We start from the raw sequence: 23,104 nt of genomic DNA on the forward strand, positions 1-23,104 counted from the left end.
ACAATTTCCCTGTTTAGGTTAGCTTGAAAAACAAGGAGAGTGTCTTCTTGTTATTGAAGATACACGCCTACAGGCTAATTTTTCTAAGCCCATAGTCATTAAGGGCAGACCAACAAGAAGAAAAACTTAGCTTCTGGCTCCCTAAGTGGATTCAACTTCCTCCCCGTTCCAGCAATGGTACAGTTGGATAATTCTCTTTGGAGTTGTTTATTTCCACTCAAATTTATTTTTGAGGACAAGGAACAATACTGCTGTCTCCTCAGCGGATACAACTTCAAGTCAAGAAGGCAGGCTTTGGTCAGCTCACTGTTGAGACACTGGGCCCTTTTAGTTGCCCCTGTATAAACTGACATTGCAAGATGGGGATGGGAAATGGAGGGGTATCATCCTCATTATCTAAGATCCTGGATTTGAGTGTTGTAGCTCTTAGCCCTTGGAAATTAGAGCCAAACTCAGAATCAGCAACTTTCATCAACCCCTGGCTGGAAAAACTGTGGTGTGCAGGCAGCCTTATTTCAAGAAGGCCCGTTCCTCTCAGTTCCTTCAGGCCCACCCAACCTCTGAGCAGGATCGAAGGTCTAAACGTAAGTACTACGTACGGAAGGGAAAGGGTTAATCCCAGCTGCCCTGTCCACTCTCACTCCAGCTTTGGGGGAGCACCAAAGCATCTAAGTGGGGAGCAACTGGAAACCACAAACAACCAAACCAGGTTCCTGGCAACTTAAACTAAGGGGAGTTGAGAGGCACGGAGTCTGAAGTTTAGAGAGCCCGTCTTGGTATCTGAAGAGACCCACTAAAGACAGACGTGGTCATATCCCAGGATTCACCTTGTGTGGCAGTGTTAAGTCTCAAAATGCATTTTATGACCCCAACGCCCTTTATTCCGAAAGAGGTTTAAACGTCCTGTAAGAGTGTTAAATGCATAGTGGGCATGGGAGTGGGGGCACTCTCCTGCTTTTCCTGGCCGCTGCTTCCAAATAACCTTTGTGGCGGGCTAGGATGCAAAGCCACCTTCGCCCAGTTGGTGCAACCTCAAAACAAGCGGAAGCCAACAGGCTGCAGGACCAAACTGCCGCTTGGCCCCAGCTCTCTCTGCAAGCCCTCCAGCCTCCAACCCCAACAGCCCCGCACTGCTCCCCGCAGCCCCTTCCTCACTGCCCACCCGGACCGGTCCCTGCCCCCCCCCCAAACCCAGCCCCCCAGAAACCCATAGGCGCTCTCAGAACCCACCAGCAAATTCCAAACAGCCCCCAGCCCTTCCAGGAAAAGAGTGGGGGGGGGGGGGAAGACCATGACATCACGGGCAGGTTTATTTGGGTTTGTTTGTTTGCTTGTTGGCTCGATTAAATACTCGTGGAAGGTGAACGTACCCCACACAGGAGAAGTTTGATGTTGACAAACTTCTGGTGGCAGCGAGACTGTGTCAGCACAACTTCCGGGATAATGAGAGCTGCTTTGCAGGGAGCGCGGCAGCGGCGGCGGGAGGCTGCCACAGGACGGAACAGCAAATGCTATTCAGCCCGAGCAGTTTCAAGCCGCCCGAGCTGGGGAATTACTGTAGTCGAGCTTCGGCTCTTACCACCGGCGCTGGATCTGGGCGCGCGTTAGGGGGGGAAGCTGCAGGCACAGGGCGCGGAGAGGGGAGCTTTCAAGTTACTTTGCTCCTTGCCTGCACCCGGCAGAGGCTTGCAAGCTGCATGGTAACTGCAAACATCTTGTTCCCTGCTTCTTTGGGCGGCTGCCCTGGAACCAACCAACTTTTCTCTCCCCCAAAACTCCCTCTTTGTTTCAAATAGGACTCTCCAAAATTTATTCTTGGGAAGACTGACAGCCGGGGTCAAGAAACAGCTGTTGAAGTTAATGTTTCTTCCTCCCACTTCGTCTGATGGTTGTGCCCTGCCAAGACAAAGTGAGAGGCACTGCCTGGTGGCTTCTTTAAACAGACATGCATTTAGCCACCCAAAAAAAAAATTTTTTTAAGAAGAGGCGGGGAGGGGGACAGGGAGGGGGCAGTATATTTTCCTGCCTCACATACAATCTGATTAGAAAGGCAGCAGCATGTGTCTTTCAACTTGTGTTGATTATTTGCTGAAAAGATCCAGCAGCTTTTAGTTTTGAACACTTTGAGCATTAGGGGTAGGAATGCAGGTAGGGGTGAGCGACTCTTTACATTTTAGTAAAGGGGCAATTTTTCCCCTCGGGCCAGATTCACTTGCCCCTCTAAGAGAGATAGAATGGCCTGGGGGAGGAAGAAAAGAGTTGCACTCTTTGGCAAGATGAAGTCGCCTTGCAAAATTCAAATTGTAGTGCACAACCAGAGCTGGCATAGAACTTGATCAACCATTTTTATTTGGAGGTTGACCATAACCTAGCTTAGGGTCTTACTCTGTCTTAATAACTTGTGGTTCTTTTAGACCAGGCGAGCCCCCCCCCCACCCGTTCCCCAACGCAAGTTGGTCTTTACCCAGAAGGGATCCTAGAGCAGGGGACTCTTCAGGGTGAAAGTGGGCTAGGCAACCCTGCCTCACTTGACATCCAGAGAACTGAAGGGTTGTGAAAGTATTACTTAGGACTGTCCTCCTGGGTTGCCATGCCCTGACTGAGCAGTGATGTAGATGGGTGAATGGGAACTCAAGCGTTCCCACACCTGAGAGCTAACCACTCTGCCACCTGGCTCGTTCTCAGTTGGAAATGCTGGGCTCACTGGGTCAGGTCCTGTGAAGACATAAAAAAAAATGCTCCCTCTACTTCACCGGGTTATTCCATCACCACACGGCAATGCAGCACCGCCGCGAACTGCTATTGCGTCAGCCCCAGGGATATTTTAGGAAGCTCTCAAGCTGGGCCCAGCAATGCAGGCATCAGGGCTGTGCTGCCCAAACCAGAGCTGCTGGACAGGTGGCCGCAGTGCCCTCTTTACTCTTTGTCAATCGTGTGCTCTCCAAAGCAGGCCGTCTGCCTGGGGGCTTCCCTACCCTACCCTGGCTCTCAGATGCCACTGTTGGGATTCAGACCCAGGAGGAGATAACCTACCAGCCACCACCTTTGCCTTCGCTCCAGCCTCTTTGCTGTGTTCCAGTCCTTCTTCTGATGTCTCCCCCACTTCTGCCTATCAGGGGCACTCCCGGAGGTCTTCAGCAGTATTCGTTCCGTGCTATCTGTAAATGAACCGGCTATACTCTGAGTTACAGCACCACACACATAGCTTCCAGCTTGGGTGCTTGCACATCACAGGCTGCCTTGATGTGTATGTGAGCTTTTCTCACCACCACCCCCCCAACTGTTTATCTCCCAGCTTGTCTAGTATCAGGGTAGTGACCAAGAATCAGTAGACCCTCAGTTAGTTAGTTAGTTAGTTAGTTAGTTAGTTAGTTGTTAGTTAGAGACCCTGTTCTCTTGGTCTTTGCTAAGGCAGTCCAGGAGACAACTGACTTAAATTCCTTCTGCTTTTTTGTTCTTCCTCAGAGAGACCAAGGCTCAGCAGACCCCCTATCATTCTGGGGTTGTAATTCTATATTGCTGGCTCCTGTAGTTTTATTATGGCCTCTTTTTTTCTAAGATGACAGACACAGACCTTTAGTTTGGAGGCCTGAAGCACTACTCTTTAAAAAAAAGGCTTCTTTGTGTAGAAACGTAACCTTAGGGCAAAGTAGGCCCAGCTCCAAGAAAGGCACATTATCCTGCCACTGGGAGCACAGACTGGAGTCTAACCTCGGAAGGTTCGAAGGGTTGTTGTATTTTGGTAAGTGGTGGGAGGTGGGCAGGAGAGGGGAACACAGAAAGTGGGGTCCTTTCCTGGGCTGTCCAAGGAACTCTACCTGCAATCATAAGAAGGAAATGTGCTTTAATGAACGACTTTCCAAACACAGAGCTTGTTCCTGAAGCTCTGATACCTCTGAACCAAGTCAGGGCATCCCAAGGTGAGGCAATGTTTGCACTGTTTGTCTCTCCTTAGTGGGATGTTCAAGTGGGATATCCCTGAACCACTTAGAGGATCTTGTCTGTTTACAATAGTTTGGGGTTAGAACAATTATTCCAAAGGTGAAAATGAAAAGACACAGACCCCTAATTTACCACAGAGGATATTGGATCTAAATCAGATAGTGTCATTAAAGAGATTCACTGGCTGAGACTTCTCCCAAACGGATCAACTGTGAATGAAGTAAGGTGAGGTCAAGAATCCAGCAACTTAAGTCTGGAGTTGCTTTTCTCCCTGTAATCTCTTTCCCTTTCAAAAAGGATGGTGAGCACAATGTGCCTTATCAGATGGACATGTTAGCATTAATGGTTTCATATAGACAGGCATAGAACTGGAAACAAGGTATTCTTTCTGTAGGAACTTGGGCTGTGCCTGGGTTAAGGGAAAGCAAGATAGATAGAGTTAGAGACGATGAATTTGGAATCAGAAGAGATTAGAAAGACTTGAGTACGGTGCCCACGCAATGTACCTTGGATGTGGGGACTCACCCTCAAAGCCCCATGGGCTGGAGTTATCAAAAGTCAGTGCCAGCGCCATGCGTTTGAGAATCTTTTCTCAGAGAAGGATGATCACGGACAGTACAGGCAGTAGAAAAGAGGACAGTTCCTTGGACAGCATTTGAGATTACAGGGAGGTGGACAGAAAGAAAGATGAGCCTGGAATTACCTGCCCTCTTTTCTTCCTAAGTCTAGGCAGGAGTTTAACTTGAGTTAAAAGGCTCCCTGTTACTTCTCTGTTGGCTTCTCCTCCAGCCACTCCATCCACACTCCGGTTCTGGTTTTGGGCAGAGCTGTAACTGTCCTTTGTATGGGATCACATGAAATCCTGTGCTGGTTTGCTAATGTGGGAAAATGTCTACTACAGAGGCGAGGACCACCAAACTAGTTTCATTACTACCCAAGGTGCACTTAAATCCAGCCCTTTCGTGGCGGGCGACTGGCCCAGCTCACTCTTCCACAGTACTCATTAAAATGTTATTTACATTTTACAATATGGTTTCAAGCCATGAGTTGAGTTTTTTTTCTCTCCTCTTGGCAAATGGAAATGAATAGTTCTGTGACATCGAGGCTGCAAAGTTTTTACTTTTGCTGTAGTTCCACTGGTGATCTGCAAATCAAGGTCATATCCTTTTGGAGGGAGCTTTCTCCGATTTCAGCTCAGAGGAGTTGTGGGGGAGGCAGAACAAACAAGAATTCTGTGCTCACAGAGTATGCTTATCAGCCAAAAATATTTTGACTTTTACTTTTCTCTTAGAAATGAGTTTAATGTTTCTCAAAAGAACAAGAATCAACAATGCTGAAGAAAACACATCTTCTCAGAACCTGGATATGTGGTAGACGTGGAGAGCCTCCCTCGCTTCTCTCATCCCCACCATTAGAGGGCCACGTGTCCCATTCATTTTGGGGCAAATCATGTTCTCTAGATTCTTATCTCAATAGGTCAAATCAAATTAACATTTTAGTGATGTGTTTCTGGCATTTTTCATGAGAAGGATAAGTCTTTTAGCATAAAGCAATGAAACTAAATACTTTTTTTAAAAAATGTATATAAATGTATCTTTGCTGGCCCTGGAAATTAACATTTCCTTGAGCTCTGGGACAGTAGAGAGTCTGCAAAATCTATAAAACCATAGGATGTTTCACCTGTCCAAGACAAGCATTAAGAATTACTTTGAGAGCCAGTTTCAGAAGTTTTCCCTGATATCCTCGGGAAGCCATTTCTCAAATGGCAATAGGCCAAACATCTAAGACCTCTGGAGATGCTTGACATCTTGCCATGTGTCATCACAATCAAGTCCTGGATGCAGTATTCTCGTCTGAGTTTCCCTGACTGCCAGTAAGGGGCATGTGTGGAATACTAAATGATTTAACTTGGTGTTCCGTTAGACTCTAACCTGCCTAAAGACGTTCTCAGGAAGACAATATGGGGGAAATGCATCAAAGATGGCATCACCTTTCCCTTGTCAACTGCCTGGTGACACCTGGTGGAAGGGCCATCTCCCTCCTGTGGCTTGTAATCTCTGTGATAGTCTGTCATTGCTATATGAAGCTCTCAGTTGAAAACAATGAGCCCTTTCTCAGCAGCACAATGGTGGACCACAAGGTCAACTACAGAGAATTTTTTAAAAGAAAAATTTAGGAGAAAGCAACCAACTCACTGACCCAAGAGAGCTTTTATTACAAAATAATAATTTCAGACTCTGGCAGTTACACAAGACAGTCAGCTTACCATGGTGCTGGCTCCTCTAAAAGATCTTAGTAATTTAATACAGTTTTTTAATGTCTTTCTAACTAACATGTAAAAGGTACCTTGATGCTTCTGTTCAAAGAAGGTATACCATGCTGCAGATAAATGTAAGTATATGCAGAATCTTCAAATGTACAAATGTATTCAGAGGCCATCAACTTCATACATCTAATTGTAGCTTAAATGTGTCCATAATTACACAGTTATCTAAATATAATCATGCATATTAATAAATGCCACCATTTTTTGGTACTAGAGGTAGTACAGTAGTGAACTCGTTTGTTTTATTTTTAAGACTATATCAAGTGGCTGACTAGGCTAGACATTAATCAAACATTGTTCTTAGACAATAATGCTTAGGATCCTAAACGCTTCTAACCTGTGAGTTATCATTTCACGCAAACCCTTGGGTTGTCTCTAAAACATCATGGAGTCCAAAGCTACGTCCTTACATTCTCAGATATAAAAAGAGACAAAGAAGTAAAAGAATTTGTACTCAATATACACAATTATTTTCACGCATGTTGAGGACATTTTTAAAAAACCTTTCTAAACAGTAAATGCAAGGAGCTTTCTCTAAAGGAGAGTATTTTTATTATTCCATGTACCTACCTCCAAAGACCCAGAGCTGGCCATTGTACAGAGAATGAGAGACTGTGGTGTTCAGGTTCTAAATGGGGGCATTTATATCGTATTTACTCTCCCCAAAGCTCAGGGATCATATCAGAAGGGAAGGTAGAAAGATCAGAAGAGCAGGTGATAGGAGCTGTCTGCTGTGAAGATGTATTCACTGGCTGTGAGGCACAGTGAACCATGAACCCACAGCAGCTGTGACACCTGTACAAGAGCAAACCACCCAAATTCCAGGCGTGGAAGGGTCTAGTGATTTGAATGAAAATGGCCCCCGTAGGCCCATAGGGAGTGACACTATAAGGAGGCGTGGTCTTGTTGGAGTAGGTGAGGTGTTGATTGAGGAAGTGTGCCATTGAGGGCAGGCTTTGAGGTTTTAGAAGCTCAAGCCAGGCCCAGTGCTACTCTCTTCCTGCTGCCTGCTGATCCACGTGTAGCACTCACAGCTCCTTCTCCAGCGTTAATGAACTAAACCTCTGAAATGTAAGCCAGCTCCAATTAAAAGTTCTCCTTTATAAGAGTTGCCGTGGTCATGGGTTGCCTTCACGGGCATAGGACCCGAGCTAAGACAACGCGGGACAGGTTCATAAAGTTCTGGCCCTAATGGAGGAGCTACTGGTGTTGAACAAGGGAGGGAGGCGTTCGGTGATGAGGCCCCGGAGAGGCTGCCCATGCTCCACTTCATGTGTCTACATGTAGGCAACACATGGAGCACATGGAGTTGAAAGAGAAACATAAGAAAAACAGGGGAGGGGGGTGGGGGAGGGGAAGGAGAAGAGGGTGGGGGAGGGGAGGAGGGAGGGGCTGGGTGGGGGGGAGATCAGAACCCTTTCTATGCATTTGCAAAATTCTCAAACAACAAAAAAAAAATATTGAGCACGTCCAAGAAGCAGTTTATTTTCATCCTCAAAAAGCCAAGTGACAGATAACTTATTCTGTTTTTCACCACAGTGGTGAACTCAAACCACTTTTTAAGCTAAAGTGTGTCTCCCATGAACTAGCACATGTAACATATTAATGAAAAAAAAAGAATGTTTAAATGACCACTTTATAATGTTTCTCTTCTGGAATGGATCACAGATCTAAGTTAGGTTACGAAGCAGGGCAAGCACACTCCCCTTGGATTACTGAACATGTAAAGAATAACTTGCACAAGGGAGTGCCACGGGTTCAGCATGCGACATGGCCACAGTTGTGTGTTGACTAGTGCACATAAACACTTTGTCTTTCATGTGAATACAGCATACACAGTGAGCCCACCATTGAGGTTTCTACAATGGTAACTTCTAGAAAGCCATTTGTTACAGCTAAGTGAGGAATCCCACATCTCTGGTTGCTTGCTGGTTAATAGAGACCACGTTACCCAGTTAATCTCTTTAACTCTGCCCTACAGGGGTCATTTCCAGGAGTAGCAGGAAGACCTGAGTGCACAGCAGTCTTGGCAAACTCTCGTCCCGGAAGCCTATGGAGAGTTCATGGGTGGTGCCCATATTACCTTTCTCCCAGTTCTGTTCCCACAGCTGGCTTCCTCTTTTCTCCTGGGCTAAACTGCCTTGCAGAAAGACCATGGGAGGATCACCCCTGATCTACTTGACAAATGGGTAGACCATAGCAAACTAAGAAAGAGCGCGTGCTCTGCAGGCAGAGGTTCTAGATTCAAATCCCGATTCTGTCCTCAGCAATAGAGCAGCACTAGTTTACTCTCAAGTTTCTCATCCCTGAGATAGGGCAGAGGTAGGAACACTAACACGCGTCCACGTTCACTGTCGCTATTCAAAGCCTCCTGAAGCTCTTGTAGCATCTAGATGGGACTCTGGATTTCTCTTCCTGTGGGAGATGAAGGATCTCATCTTCACTCTGTGAGGACGCTCGTCTCGTGCTTGGACCAGCAGAGTCTGAGGCGGAACCAAGATCCAGAGGTCACCAGGTTTACTTCCTCCACATTCACAGATTCACCTGGTGCTAGATCCTGGGAGTGCAGATCTTACCCCAGCTAGGTCTAAGATCTCTGAAGAAGGGCTGCGGGTCTGGCCCTGCTTCCCTACCTGTAGAGGTGCTGTCAACCTGAGATGGGATCTGTGGATCTCGAGAGGGTAAGCAGGGAGTAGCTGGGATGAGAAGAAACTTAGGGTGTCTGTGATCACACTAGAACAGACTCTCAGGAGAGAGCTTCAGTGAGACAGCTTGTTTAATGGGGGGCACAAAGGCTACTTAAATCTCTGGGGGATGGGTAGGAGCTTTCAGGGTGAGTGTACAACATTGGCCAGGGCCAGGGCAGTAGGAATGTCTCATTTGTATAAGGAGGGATTCAAGGTTATAAGAGGAAAAGAAGTTTAATCTGGCTTCCAGGATACATAATCTTCTGGGGGGGGGGCAAAAGTGGGGGCACAGCTACTGGATAAGCAGGCCCAGGGCAGGGGAAGCATACTACTTCTGCAATCTCAGGAAGAGATTTCTGGGCTCTGCACACCTTGACCCAACTCTTGCACCCTGCCCACTCCTCCTCCACATACCAATGCCTCCACAGAACCTGAGTCTTACAGTCCCTGAGTCCCTTTGAGCAGTACTCTGCAATGTACACAGTACCTTGAAAATGACAGTGCATCACCAAATGTCTGTGGCTTAACTAATTTGGAAAGGAGCTTTGCAGACCTCAGAATGAAACAAGTTACATGCCTGTGAAATGGAGGGATCCCTTGTTTGAACTCTGACATGACCTGCTTGCATCCTTTTCTTATTTTTTTTTTGCCTTTTTGTTTTTGTTCTTCTTTTTCTTCCCCTCCCCCTTGCCCTTCCTCCTTCCCTCCCCCACCTCTTACTCCTCCCCCTCCTCCTTCTCCTCCTCCTCCCCCTCCCCCTCTCTCTGGCCCTCCCTCAGATGAACCATTGAAAAGAATACTCTTTTTTTTTGGTTCTTTTTTTTTCGGAGCTGGGGACCGAACCCAGGGCCTTGTGCTTCCTAGGTAAGCGCTCTACCACTGAGCTAAATCCCCAGCCCCTGAAAAGGATACTCTTAACTGACTTTTATCATATTGTAAAATTTAAAAGCTCATTAAAAAACGAGGCTACTCTGTCAGGCTCTCCTCTGCCACACCCCTCCATGTGACTACTACTCCTTTGCCATCTTTCGGGCTAGCTTACATGCTACATTTTAATGCTTTGCTACTGTCCATAAACACACGGTTATACATTCATTTGGAGTTGGCTTTTTTCCCCTAACAATACATTGTAGATGGCTTTTCATGTGCACACACACTGCATTCCTTGTCACTGATGCAGAGTGTGGAACTTCCTTGTTATCCAACTATTCCTTAGCATTACCTGAATTCCAGTAGTTGCTAAGTTTTGTAAGGAAGCAGAAATTAGCCCTAACAGGAAAATATCCAGTAACGAACTGACCACTTACTAAATCAGTCTCCACTTAAATGGGCCCCCTGACTTAACTCCAACATCTCTCCCCATCCACCAGTCAATTTTGCTGACTGCAGATGTTATAGACGCCCCACAATACAATGTAAATAAAATGCATTTCAGTTGCGGTGCAAAGTTGCTAATCTTGCAGAAGATGCAGGATGTTATGAAGCCACTGGAAGTGATTCTGGACAAGCGTTTCATAAGCAAATGAGCGTCTGGCGGTGCTGGGTCCTCTCACAATGAGAAAAACAGCGCGATGTAGCAGAGTACATGCTTCAAAAGGAGACTTGCTTGAATCTCAAAGGACTAGAAGAGGCTCTTAGGAAAACATAGGAAACATCTTCTTGCGAATGACCCCACTCTTCAGCTATAAAAGTACAAAGCGAAGGGTGTCAAATTTTGTTGCAAAATACCTTTGTTAGAAAAATTGTTCCTCTGCTAGATCAAGAGTTGATTCATTCTTTGTTTATTCTGAAAGACTATGGCGCTGTGTAGGTAGAGGGTATGTTCAGTTTTGTGGTATACATTCTTCAAAGATGTCTGAAGATAAATAAAATAATCTTTACTCTTCTTTTTCACGAAACCAGTCAACCCTTTTGTCCCCAACCTTATTTTGAGATGCTATTCACTGCTTATTAAATTTGCAGCTTTCAACAGTCATATTATGGCAAGCAGGAGCAACAGACGCTGAGAACAGGACTCCTAGTAGACTAATCAGATTCTTGTCTCTCTCCAGGAGGCATTTGGAAGCAGGATTGGCCACTTTGCAGGAGGAAAGCCTCAGGGTGCTTGAACAACTTGTGGGAATGGACAGGCCTGCTGGAGGAAGCAGCCAGTGAATGTCCTCTGGTTCTAGTCTGGCACAGATAGTTGGACCCATTGCCACTGGAAAAAAAATATTAAAAAGATGCAACTTCATTTGTGTGCGGCGAGATGGTAAAGCGAGTTACACTAGTGAAATGTAGTCTCTCAGGATTGATTTTTAACAATTACCTTCTGGGTGCTATTTGGGTTGTTTCCAGTGATAACTGCCACCCTATATTATACACATATAACTTGGTATAGTTCTAAAAATGTATTGATAAGAGAAATTATTAGATATAAAACCCTTAAATCAGGAGCATGCCACACAAACATGTAATAGATATAGAAATGAATTGCTAATTTTTTCTTTTTTCTTTCTTTTCTTTCCTTTTCTTTCTTTCTCTTTCTTTCTTTCTTTCTTTCTTTCTTTCTTTTTTTTTTTTTGAGACAGATTCTCTGTAGAGTTCTAGCTGCCCTGGAACTTGCTCTGTAGACCTGGCTGGCCTCTGAGATTGAGCCCCTGGTACTGAGATTAAAGGTGTGTGCCACCAGGCCCAGCTACTATTTATGCTATCTGCAGAATCTGAAAATGTGGGTTTTTTTCTCTACACCCCTCCCTGTGAGACTATTACTAGTTTTTGGTGAATCTGCTAGCAGAAAACAGATGGCTGTGTACATTGTTTTGTCTGTTTATTTGTGTGTGTGTGTGTGTGTGTGTGTGTGTGTGTGACTGTGTCTATGTGTGTTTCATATCAATGATAAACTCTCAATCTATAAAATAAACTTTACCCACTGCTTACTGAGAGTCTTCAGACTCTAGAGGGTCTGCATGTTGGATGCGGGGAGAGACGGATAAGGAGTTGAAAATTGAGTTCCCATTTTTCCACTCACATCCCTCTTTAAAAGAGGTGTGGCAGTTGCTTACACAAGGTAAAGTGTTCGTAGTCAGTAGTGGAAGAGGTGTAATTAGCTTTGCAAACTCCCAGCAGGGACTGTGAGAGCCATTGAAGACCAATCTCTGGTTACCTTGATGTCATCTAAGCCTACATTTTCCCCCATTAGAATTCTGGTCCCAGAAATCATCAGTTTCCTGAGTAAAAAATTTTCTTTTATATTGAGAACCTGAAAAAGAAAAATGGAAAAAAAGTCTAGTATATGTTTGTTCCAAAACATCAAATGGTACTTTTTAGTAATATGCATTTTCTGATATATATATATACATATATATGTGTATATATATACACACACACAGACACACACACACACACATATATATATATTTATTTATTTAAATGTAGGCTTAGTACATGATACAGCACTTCTATTCCAGGCCTGTGGTGGAAAGGGACACTTGAATACTTGCACAAGAGTTGTGCACCCATGTCCACAGCGTGTCGTTTCTAACGGCCAAAAGGGAAAGAACTTATATCTTCCCTAAAAATAAAACGTCTACACACAAAAAAAGTGGATGCAACCAAGAATCTGGTGAATGCACAGAAAAACAAAATGCAGTCTATGCATCCAATGAAATAGGATTTTGTCATTAAAAGAGAAAATCCTGGCGCAGAACAGACAAGCCTTAAAAACCTTATGCTATGGGAAATGGGCCACTTCCAAAGGGAAAGACACTGTGTGCGTCGACATAGATGAGGCACTTAGAATAGTCAACCTCAGAAAGACAAACTGTAGCATAGTAGGGGCTCTAGGCTGGGCAGAGCTGGTGTCTAACAGGTCGAGTTTTACCGAGGGGCAGGGAAACGTTCTGTAGTTGAATGGTGGAGACATCACACAATGATGCGAATGAACACAGGTACCGCCGCAGGTTGGCGCACTTCAGAATGCTTGCAATGATGGATTCTATCGTATTTACTTATTATAATATTTCCTTCCTTGCTTTATTTTATTTCGTGACCCTGTCACAGTCGGGGACGCACGCTAATACGGGAGTGTGCTGGACTTTTAGACCCTCGTCCCAATAAATTCAGTGAAAGCAGAGGTGAATACCGAACTCAGATGAAGTAGACGCTGACGTGTTTAGGGCGAAGCGTGCTGCTGAGTGTATCAGAAATGAGGGTGAATCGACGGACTGACTGCGGCATGATGGGTGTTTGCTAGAGAAAAGGAGGCAAATGTTCTCTGTGGAGCACTGGCCCATGCGCTTGCTATGTAGCCTTTCCATTGACTTGTTTGTTTAGACGTTTCCTCCTGATCCCTCCCAGTGTGCTGGGACTAAGAGTCAGGGCTTTGCATTTGTTACATAAGTCCTGTACTGTGGAGCAACATTTGCAGCCCGTAATTTTTCTTAGTCACCAGTGACCTGGGGAGAAATGACTTAAACTAAACACATTGGCAAATGAAAGATTCTTTTTATAACGAATTCCAATTTTGCTCTTTTTTTTTTTTAATTATGGGAAATAATTTTTGTCGCGGCGAGATCTTCCAGCTGAGTTAAGGAAATAGGACCTATTTTTGTTTGTTTTTAATAACTTCCAGATAAGGACATTTATTAGACAAGAATTGGACAGATATCGATTCACGACTGACTTCACGATATTAAAAATGAAGTCAATATCACTGACGTTGATAAGCATCTCTCTGTATACATCGAAGGGCAGGGTCACGGTTCAGCTTTTTCTTCCAGGACCCAGCCATGTGTGAAAGGAAAGAACTTCAGAGTCCCCAGCCTGTCGGGGAAGTTTGCTGTAACAACAAGCATCCTAGGGCGGTGGAGAAACCATGGTCTCCTGAGGAACACGAGCTCATTGCAGAAAGCAGGTATATTATAAATGACAGCTTTTGTTTCTTTGCAGAAACACTTCAGAGAGCTCCCCACTCCTTTTCTTTGGTCCATTAAAATGTAAACAGAGAAAGGCAGACTCTGTTTGGGGAACCTCTACAATGCAGGTATACATAGGCAGAAATAAATAATTATGTAACCCCACCTGTCCCAACCACATTCCAACGGCCTTGGAGAAAACATCCCAAGTTTTCTAGGTACAAATTCAATACCCAGAGGACAAGGAAGTATGGTGAGAGCAGTCAGACGGGGCTTGTGGCTTCCAACCCAGCTGGTCCACAAAAAGTCACTTAAGCCAGATTTATTTTCTTGTCTTATTCTCTTATTTGCTCATCACAAAATAATTACGTACAATGTGATGCTTCTACACATGTACACATTGTATTAAGGAGCAAATCACTCATTGCTTTAAATGTTTATCAGTTTTTGGTGATGAGAACATAGATATCATTTCATATATATATTTATACATATGTAGATATAGATAACTACAGATATAAGTATATATGTGGTATATATACATATACATATATACATACATATATATATATAAGCTTTTTAAGAGCAAAATACAACTTGTATGTTTATGCAAGTAAACATTTTTAATGTGGAGTAAGTCCCACCACTTTTGAAAAAAATGTTGCGTAGGCCAAACAAAACACCTTTCTTGGCACACTGAAGTCTTTGGGGCCCCTGTGTGACGACTAATAAACAGGATAATACAAAAAACTCTAGTAGTGATAACATTCAAAGATTCAGCTTTGACTTTGTGTTCACTTTCACGGTCCTGCTTCTCCTCTGCAGCTGAGGGAAATGACTCGCCCACACTCCTACCACTTTTTTTAAATTTATTTTTCAATTTTGAGACAGGGTCTCACCATGTAGTCCTGACTGGCCTGGAACTCACTGTGTGTATCAAGATGGCCTCTAACTCACAGAGATGAGCCAGCCTCTGCTTCCTGAGTCCTGGGATTAAAGGTCTGCACCACCAGGTCCTCTTACTTTAAATAGGGAACAAATATCTGATCACTGGAACTATTGCAAAATTCATACATCTGCAAAGTTTGCTTCAAACTGGGGGTGCAGCTCGGTGGTCAGTGCATGTTTCACAGGAACATTGCCCTGGGCTTCTTCCTCAGCACCCACGGAAGCCTGTGTTGTACCATGAGTATTTTGTACTCTTACAGAAGGTTAATTGACAGAACTACATTATCCATGGAGCCCACTTTTATTTGTACTTAATGATCTCAGAGTGTATGTGCTTTGAACCAGGGACAGATTTTCCCCACAGGACAATAGCTACCATTTGTGGATGGCACCTCTCCTTCTTCCTTCCAGGAAGACGCCCGTTTAGCTTCTTTAATTCTTGAATGCTGTTCCGTACGGATGAGAGAACAGGCTCAGAACCATAGCACATCTTGCCAAAGTAGTGGATGTTGGAGCCAAGAATCAAAGGCGTGGAGGGGGGGGGACTCGGGGGCAGGCTCCAAGGCATGCTGCTCTTTAATTCTTCAACACCGTGGTGTCTATAATTCAGTGTCTACATGCTGTCACAGTCCCCACGACAGGCTACAAACACTACTGTATCCATAATAAACTGCAGGACTAGATTCCTATAGTGAGCTTCTAACAAACCCTGCCCAGTATGGTTATGTATCTTAAAAACAAAACAAAATAACAACAGGGACAACACTTCCTTAATTTCCTGTAGGAAGAATAGGCTTTATTCCCCACATGATGCATAGACACACTCTTAGTAAGACATACCCAACACATCAAGCAGTACAGTAGACAATGGGGCAGGGACAAAATGCGCTTGGCTTCTTCCCCTTTACTTAGTCCTGCTCCTCTTTCTCTTCTTGGCTCTATACTAGTTGGCTTCTCTTAGAGGGTTTTTTTTTTCTTTTTCTTTTTAAACAGATCTAGATACATTATATACCCATGTAAAAGGCACTTAGCTATGTCCTATTGTAAATGAATTTGCAATTCCACCCTGTGATGTCAACAACGCACCCTGAGCTCTTACAATGTCCCAGAAGTCGTGGTCCTATTTGAAACCCACCACAAGGGCTATTTATATGTAGAAAGAAAACTGCGGCTGAGGCAAAGTTCAAGGCCAAAGTGGGATAGTCTGAGTGGTGGGGGGCAAGAGAAGGCTCGGAGATCATGAGAGCCTGTGGAGAGAGAGAGAGAGAGAGAGAGAGGGAGAGGGAGAGGGAGAGGGAGAGGGAGAGGGAGAGGGAGAGGGAGAGGGAGAGGGAGAGGGAGAGGGAGAGGGAGAGGGAGAGGGAGAGGGAGAGGGAAGCATGGTTGCATGTCAACATCACTTGGGGAAACTTAAAACATCCTGATGCTGGGGGCCCCCACTGACGATCAACTACAGTAGTATTTCTAAGGCTGAGCCCAGGTATCAATATTGTTTAATAGCTCTCCAAGTTATTCTAATGTGAGCTATATAACCATGGACACGCTGGGGTCCAGCTGGGTCTGGGCTCAGGTCCAGTTCTGCCAGGTAGCTCTTTGGAAAGTTACTTAGTGTTCCCATGCCTCATCTGTAAAATGGGAATATGACTCTTAGGTCTTTGTAGGATTGCTGTGAGGCTGACTCAAATTAATAGGAGTGCTCTGGGCACAGCTGAAATGCCAGTTTCTCTCCTGCTTTGTTTTCTGACCCTTGGAGCCTAGTAACAAATGTGTTTTCTTAGCTCCTGGCTCTCAGCTTTTGATCAGAAGGTGCAGAATTCTTCTGCAAAGAGCTCATTCTCTGTGAGTTCCGCGTGCCCTCTGAAAGCCTCCATGTGAACACAGACACGGGGCTTCTGGTGCAGAAGGATCTGCGTCTGCGCAGATGGGAGAGCAGTGGTCTCCTCTCCAGGTGGCGGACAGGGGAAGGAGGCCTCTCCCAGCTCCACTTCCTCTAAGGTGCCCTCTACACTTGGGATCTCTGCACTGTCTGAGGCCTCGTGTCCCTTTTGTACTCTCTCCTGTAGACAAGAAGTCCTTTTAGAGGCAGGCCTATGCTTTCTGAGAGAGGTATCAGTGAGATGAGGGGAGGGATGTTAAAGCGGAAATAGGATGTCCTATGAGGCTTCTCAGGCAGGTGGAAAGTAGTGCCCCCCCTCTTCCTTCCAGCATGACTGTACCCTGCCCCCCAACACACACACCCTGCCCTGGCCACTGCTCATGGACAAATTGAATAAGTGCTCTTCTGTCTGCTTTTCTGACCAAGGTTAGCAGCATCACAGAAATGAGATAGCAGGAACAGAGGCCGGTCCTGTAGGGCAATGGGCTTCCCAAGCATTTTATTCCCAAGTGTTATTTTATAGGAAAGATTTCAACTTTTTTCAAGCCTACCAGGGCAGGTGGATGGGAAACTATTAACTAAACTATTTAATTATAAAGCAGTCATTGCAAGACTTTATACAAATTGTATGATTGTTACATTAATAACTTGAATAGTTTTATATCAATATTATTCCTGGGTTTTGTTCATATTTTTCTGTTTTGTTCTTGTCGTTCCAGTTTGTTTGTTTTTGCATGTCCATTTGTTTTTAGATGACTCCTCTGTTCAAGCTTGGAACTAAATCATCAAAACTAAAGATCTTTCAGTCTAACACCCATAGCATAAAGACCTTGATTCATTACCACATGAAGCTAACAGAAGAAAGCATGAGAGAAACAGCTAAGTCTCTGGCAATGAGGTGTGTCATTTCCGTAGCCTTAGACTCAGTCCTAAATAGAGAGAGATGACCGTCCTGACCAGGACACAGCAGCACAGGTTGATACAATCTCAGGACTCGAGGTGCTGACACAGGAAGGTTCTGAATTTGAAGCCATTCTGGGGTATAGCCCCTACCCCTGTCAAAAACAAAAGATGGGAGAGAGAAAGAGAAGGAAAGAAAAATGGGGGAGGGGAGGAATGGAAGACAAAGAGGAGAGAGAGGGGTAAAGGGAGGGGACAGAGAGAGAGAGAGAGAGAGAGAGAGAGAGAGAGAGAGAGAGAGAGAGAGAGAGAGCTGCATTCCAGATGTGTCAGAAGTGAGAATCATGCAGATGCTGGAGGTCCACTAGGTTTCCTTTCTCCTGGCTGAGTTCATTTGTCATGCTAATACAGGGGCTCCAGGATTTTAAGTCTTACAAGCTTGAATAAAAGTAGCCCTAAAAATAAAAAAATATATATTCTAGAGAAATATGGCCATGGGGTGAGGTTATAATAACTGTTACTTACATAAATAGATCATTTTATTAGGCTGGTTAATGACTCCCATGTGTCCTTCAGAAATGCTCTGTCATCTTCAGTGATGGCCACCTCAGCAATTAGAGGACAGAAAGTGACGAACTCAAGGCTTCCTCATCAATGAGCTCAGCCAATAAGCCAGTGGAGGGCTCAGTGGCGGTCGCTGACCCTCCCCGGAAAGCTTCCAATGCGAAGACTGAAGAAGCATGGTGAAGACACACAGCAATATAATTCAAGCGACTAAAATAAACTCAGCGAGCTTGCCTCATCTCTAAACACTGCATACATTTAAGTGCTATTTTGACAAGAGAGCACGGTGGCTTTTTAAGAATTTAATTTTTCAAACTCTGGTACAATCCTGTTCTTCTAACAGCATCACCCTGTGTCTGTGTTGGCTCCTTGTGAGATCATTATTAAGAGAATTGAATTATCGTTCTGTTCCAATGACCTGTGCACTCAACAATGTATGCCGAGCTCCAGAAAGGAGTGTTTTATGTATTATTGGGAGATGGCCATCTGTGGCACAAACCAGGCCTCCCAACATGCAGAATGCTACGAGATAGTTTATGTTCGGTTTTATCTATGATCTGAATTTCATTTCTAAGCTTTTTTCGGCCACTTGTCAACACTGTTCACTATAGCAACACTGAAAATGGCCAGGAATGAACAGATTTATCAAAGCTCTGTGAGGTTGGACTGTATGTTTCAATTATTGTATATTGGATTTTTATCATACATTTTAAATTTTGTCCATAAAAATAGTAACAATGTCATAAAAATGGAAGTAGTTTCCTTTGATCAACTTCCAATTATTATAAGTCACAAAATGAACAAGCTAGATTTCGTGACTTTTATTAGATAATGGGTCTCACATTATATATGTATATTTTAAATATAACATTATCTGTCGATGCCAAGAAATGTGGATTAATTTTTTTCAAGTCTGAAAAACATTCCTCTTCCCTTTCCTGCATATGTAACAGAACAGCATGGCAGTGTGTAAAATTAAATTTTAAAATTGTAGAATATATTTAAACCATAGCCTCCCAACCTTTCTCTATCTTTTTAAAAGTAAACTTTTGATAATACTAGGAGCATGTTTGACCAAATACATGTTTTTGTATAAAGCAAATATACCCAGTTATCTCTCTCGGAGAGTTAAAGGGCTTTTAGGGATTCTTTGCTTGGTGGTTTTATTGTTAACTGATGCCTCGGTTAACATTAAGTATCTCTTCTGTAATGAAGTATTAAATTTTCAAGTGGAATATAGTGTTTACAAGTAAGATTTCTTCCAAATTCCTTCCCTCCATCCCTTTTATTGTACAAAATCTATGCTGAACATATCGCTTTAGAACTGAAATTAATGTAGATTTTTATTTTATTTGTGGGAGGGGATACTTGTTAGAAAAGACTGACTTATATCAACAGACAGATGGGAAGGTTAGTGACCTTCACAGGAGGTCCCTAGACTCATCTTGATCAAAGAATCGGGGAAGAGTGGTGGTATTCCTCAATAATGACACCTAGCGCCAGCCAGCCGGTGGCTGAGGACTTTTGCTGCGGCTTTGGTAAATGCTCTGCAAGCACTATATCACTTGCTCCTTGTATTAGCCCCGTGAGGGCAGGCAACTTCATCTTCGCGTGGTGAACCAGAGATTTGCCAAGGTCACTTGCTAAGACTTACTTTAGATCCGTATGAACTCCTGATGCTGGATAACACGGAACAGGCGGGAACCGTTCCAGAGAGCTTGAGCAGGTCATAGGAAAGCCCCACCATAGCTTCTGAGCTAAAACCCACTTTTCCTATTCTACTTTTCCTAGAACTGGCTGTGGTCCAGAACAACTCAAGTCCAGGTATCTTCCATTCGGTGTATTCTGGTGTATTTTACTTCTTCGGGTAGAAATAGTTTCATTCGGTGTTTGATAATTCATCCAATGACATGGTTCCTGTTGTTTGAGGACATACATCTGCAATAGGCACAATGGAGTGTCTCCATGCTGACCTCTGGGTTTTTGCTGCTGTTTTGGGGGGCATCCCCAATAACACTGAACTTAGTGCCTCACTCAAAGAGGTTAGCTGGCCGCCCACAGCGATCAGAAACAGAGGGTGGATACAGGGTTCATGTATACACGGAGCCCTGAGGAGCTCACGGCAAGGCCAGCTTAGGTCTAATTTTGTTCCGTTTGGCTTACCAGCTTTCATCGTACGCATATCCGTACTTTATCTTAGAGTGACTTTAGTGTGACCCTGACTTTGTTCAGCATTAAGAGCCTGACAGTGCTTACGGGGTCATTCAGTGAACACAACTTCCCATGACCTCTCTTTCCCTGACCCCACCTCCCCCACCGTCCTTGGTGTATTTGATCCTAATGGGGATGGTGCTTAGGAGTCCTTCCTTTGCACGTGACAGAAATCCAACTAAAAACTTGAGGAAAAAAAAAAGGAGGGTGGGTGGGGATGTGCACTGTGGGGAGAGAGGAGTTGGAATAGAAAGAAACTGACAGAGACCACAGAACTGAAGAGATCCTCGTATAACCCGAATAGTTCCAAGTCTTATTCCTAGGCAGCAGAGCCTTATTCTTGCACTGTTCCCATTCAGCCCTGCTCTGCCTTTATTCTCTTCTTGTGGGAGGAAGACGTGGCAGACAGCAGCCCTTAAACATCTGACCACTCTGTAGCCAGAAACAAGGGAGACCCCTCACCACCCATAAAAGTTAGAAATTTCTGGAGGTAGAACTCCGATTGGCTAGGCTTTGGTCATGTGACAAAGGTCACTTCCTTACCCCAGAGGCCCAGGAGCACACCCTAAGACCCTAACCTCATCTGGGGTGGGGAAAGTGGTTCCTTAAAGTAAAGCAATAATATTTCAAGCAGACAATAAAAGAAAACTACGTGCATGACAGCGGGTAAAGTTGTGCGACTGTCCTTTACAAAGAAGTAAATCAGCCAATGGGGCTCTGGTGTCTCATTTCCCAGGGTCCTAGGCGCTGTTCCCTTCCATAGCAGTTGCTTCCTCTCAGGCCCTTGGACGATCGCAGGACATTAGAGTTAGAATCATTCACTTTAGCCCATTTAGTCAATTTCTATCTGGCAGCCATTGTCACCACTGGCCCCAGCAGCTTAAAATAGCTCAAAGACTTACGCTGGAGGCTTCCTTGCCTGTATATGAGGAACTCTGCCTTTGTGATCCATGGACCGGCGATATGAGGAGCATCTACAGGTTTGTGACAAGTGTAACTTATTAGCCCTCATCCCAATTATGCTAAATCAGAAAGTAGGGGTGAAGCCTACCAAAAACCGTCCTGTGAAGCTAAGGACAGGGCGAGGAAAAGAAAAATGGGAGAGGGCTGTCTTCAGGCATGTCTGATATAGTTTAAATCCACTTTTTCAGACCTCCGTTTAGATGGCTTCTCTGAAGCATACTTAAACGATGACCGCTCGCGGGTCATCACTACCTGCCTTCAGCTGGCCTCCTGCAGGTTCCTATCCATCATCCATTGTTACCTGGACCACTCAGACGTTGGGTAGAACTGGAAGGGCAAAAGGAAAGCGGGTGAGACTGTGCTATAGGTTTCTCTCGTTAGATTAGCTCATAACAAACACTACTACTGCTGCCAAAGGGGCTGATTGTCATTGTCACCTTGATGTAGAATCACCTAAGAGACACATCCCTGAGCACCCTTGTGCGGATGTTTCCAGGGATGGCACTGTCCCATGGACTGGACTCCAGGATTGACTAAAAAGGGTACGGAGAGAAAGCAAGTTGAGCACCCGCATGTAGCTGGGTTCCTAACTGTAGGCATAGTCTGAGCATCTTCGCCACACAGCACTGCCACGGCTTCCTTAACAATGGACTGTATCATCAAACGGACTCAAAATAAGACCCCGCCCCCTTTTCTCCAATGAGGTCGTTTGTGCGACTAACAAGAAAGGCAGTAGCTAATCCATGGACACTTCTTTGTGTAAGCTTCACCTCCTTCCTGTGGCCCCAGAGACCTCAGCAGTGACTCTTGGAGGAAACTTGTCTTCCCTGCATATCCAATGGGACTTGAAGAAACCTCAGGAGGTTAGAGAGGAAAATTCTACCCCAAGTGCTTTCTTGCCTTGTTTTCCTCTCTGCAGAGTTAAAACTCTGAGATCATGTTTTTTCCACACAGAGTAAGTCACAGAAGTATCTCGTACACAAAGTCGTGCATACATACGCTAAATATGAACGAACACATAGTACACCGTAACCTGGGCTCCAAACCCCCCACTGGTTCTGACCCACTCTTCACAAGTAGTTATTTTCTCGACATATCTAAAAACTCTTAATGTTAAAGTGAGCGTCTTAGGGAAACCAAGTATGGTTAGTTTTCCAAAGCTTTATAACATGAAATCATCCAATATATGTAACATAGATGTATGTTTTAGTACTGTAAAATTATTCAAAAGCCACAGATCATACATTTTTATCCCATTCGTTTTGTCTGGTGTGTGTGTGTGTGTGTGTGTGTGTGTGTGTGTGTGTGTGTGGTCGTGAATGAGCCATGGCATATATATATATATATATATATATATATATATGGAGGTCAGGGCAGTTTGTGTAGGTCAGTTCTCTCCTTCTACCATGTGGGTTCCTGCAGGAGTGAACTCGGGCTGTCAGACTTAGTGGCAACTGCCTTAATCTGCTCTGTCATTTTTACAGCATCATCTGTTATATTATTATTATTATTATTATTATTATTATTATTATTATTATTTCCATCATCACCATTATTTTTTTTATTACATATGAAAACAAATCAGTATTCATTTTTATTCTTAGACTCTTCTGGAGGCAAAGCCCCCTGTCTGATCATCTAATCTAAAGCTTCGCCTTTAAACTGGAACTTCTCCTGCCAGGAAGGAGTTCTCATCCGAAAGCAAAAGGATTTGCAAGCAAAGACTCAACAGAAGTGCCACCTCAGCCCTATTGGTGCTATTGCAAAGTGCTAATTTAATTTAATTACACTA

At 44.3% G+C, this 23,104-nt stretch overlaps 1 long non-coding RNA gene across 2 annotated transcripts; it reads left to right on the top strand.

Annotated features, from left to right (window-relative positions):
• Positions 1-305: 305 nt before the first annotated feature.
• On the top strand, positions 306-19,029 carry LOC147995982 (uncharacterized). 2 transcript variants are annotated; one of them, XR_015670260.1, is made up of 6 exons: positions 306-584; positions 11,526-11,612; positions 13,716-13,849; positions 15,210-15,328; positions 17,394-17,572; positions 18,151-19,029. It is a non-coding gene; the product is annotated as an uncharacterized LOC147995982 (long non-coding RNA). The 2 variants fall into 2 exon arrangements; XR_015670261.1 differs by lacking the exon at positions 11,526-11,612 and having other exon boundaries at positions 455-584.
• Positions 19,030-23,104: the final 4,075 nt, after the last annotated feature.

Source organism: Rattus norvegicus, chromosome 2 (genome assembly GCF_021556685.1).
Source record: "Rattus norvegicus strain SHRSP/BbbUtx chromosome 2, alternate assembly SHRSP_T2T, whole genome shotgun sequence".
In the NCBI taxonomy this organism is placed as follows: domain Eukaryota; kingdom Metazoa; phylum Chordata; class Mammalia; order Rodentia; family Muridae; genus Rattus; species Rattus norvegicus.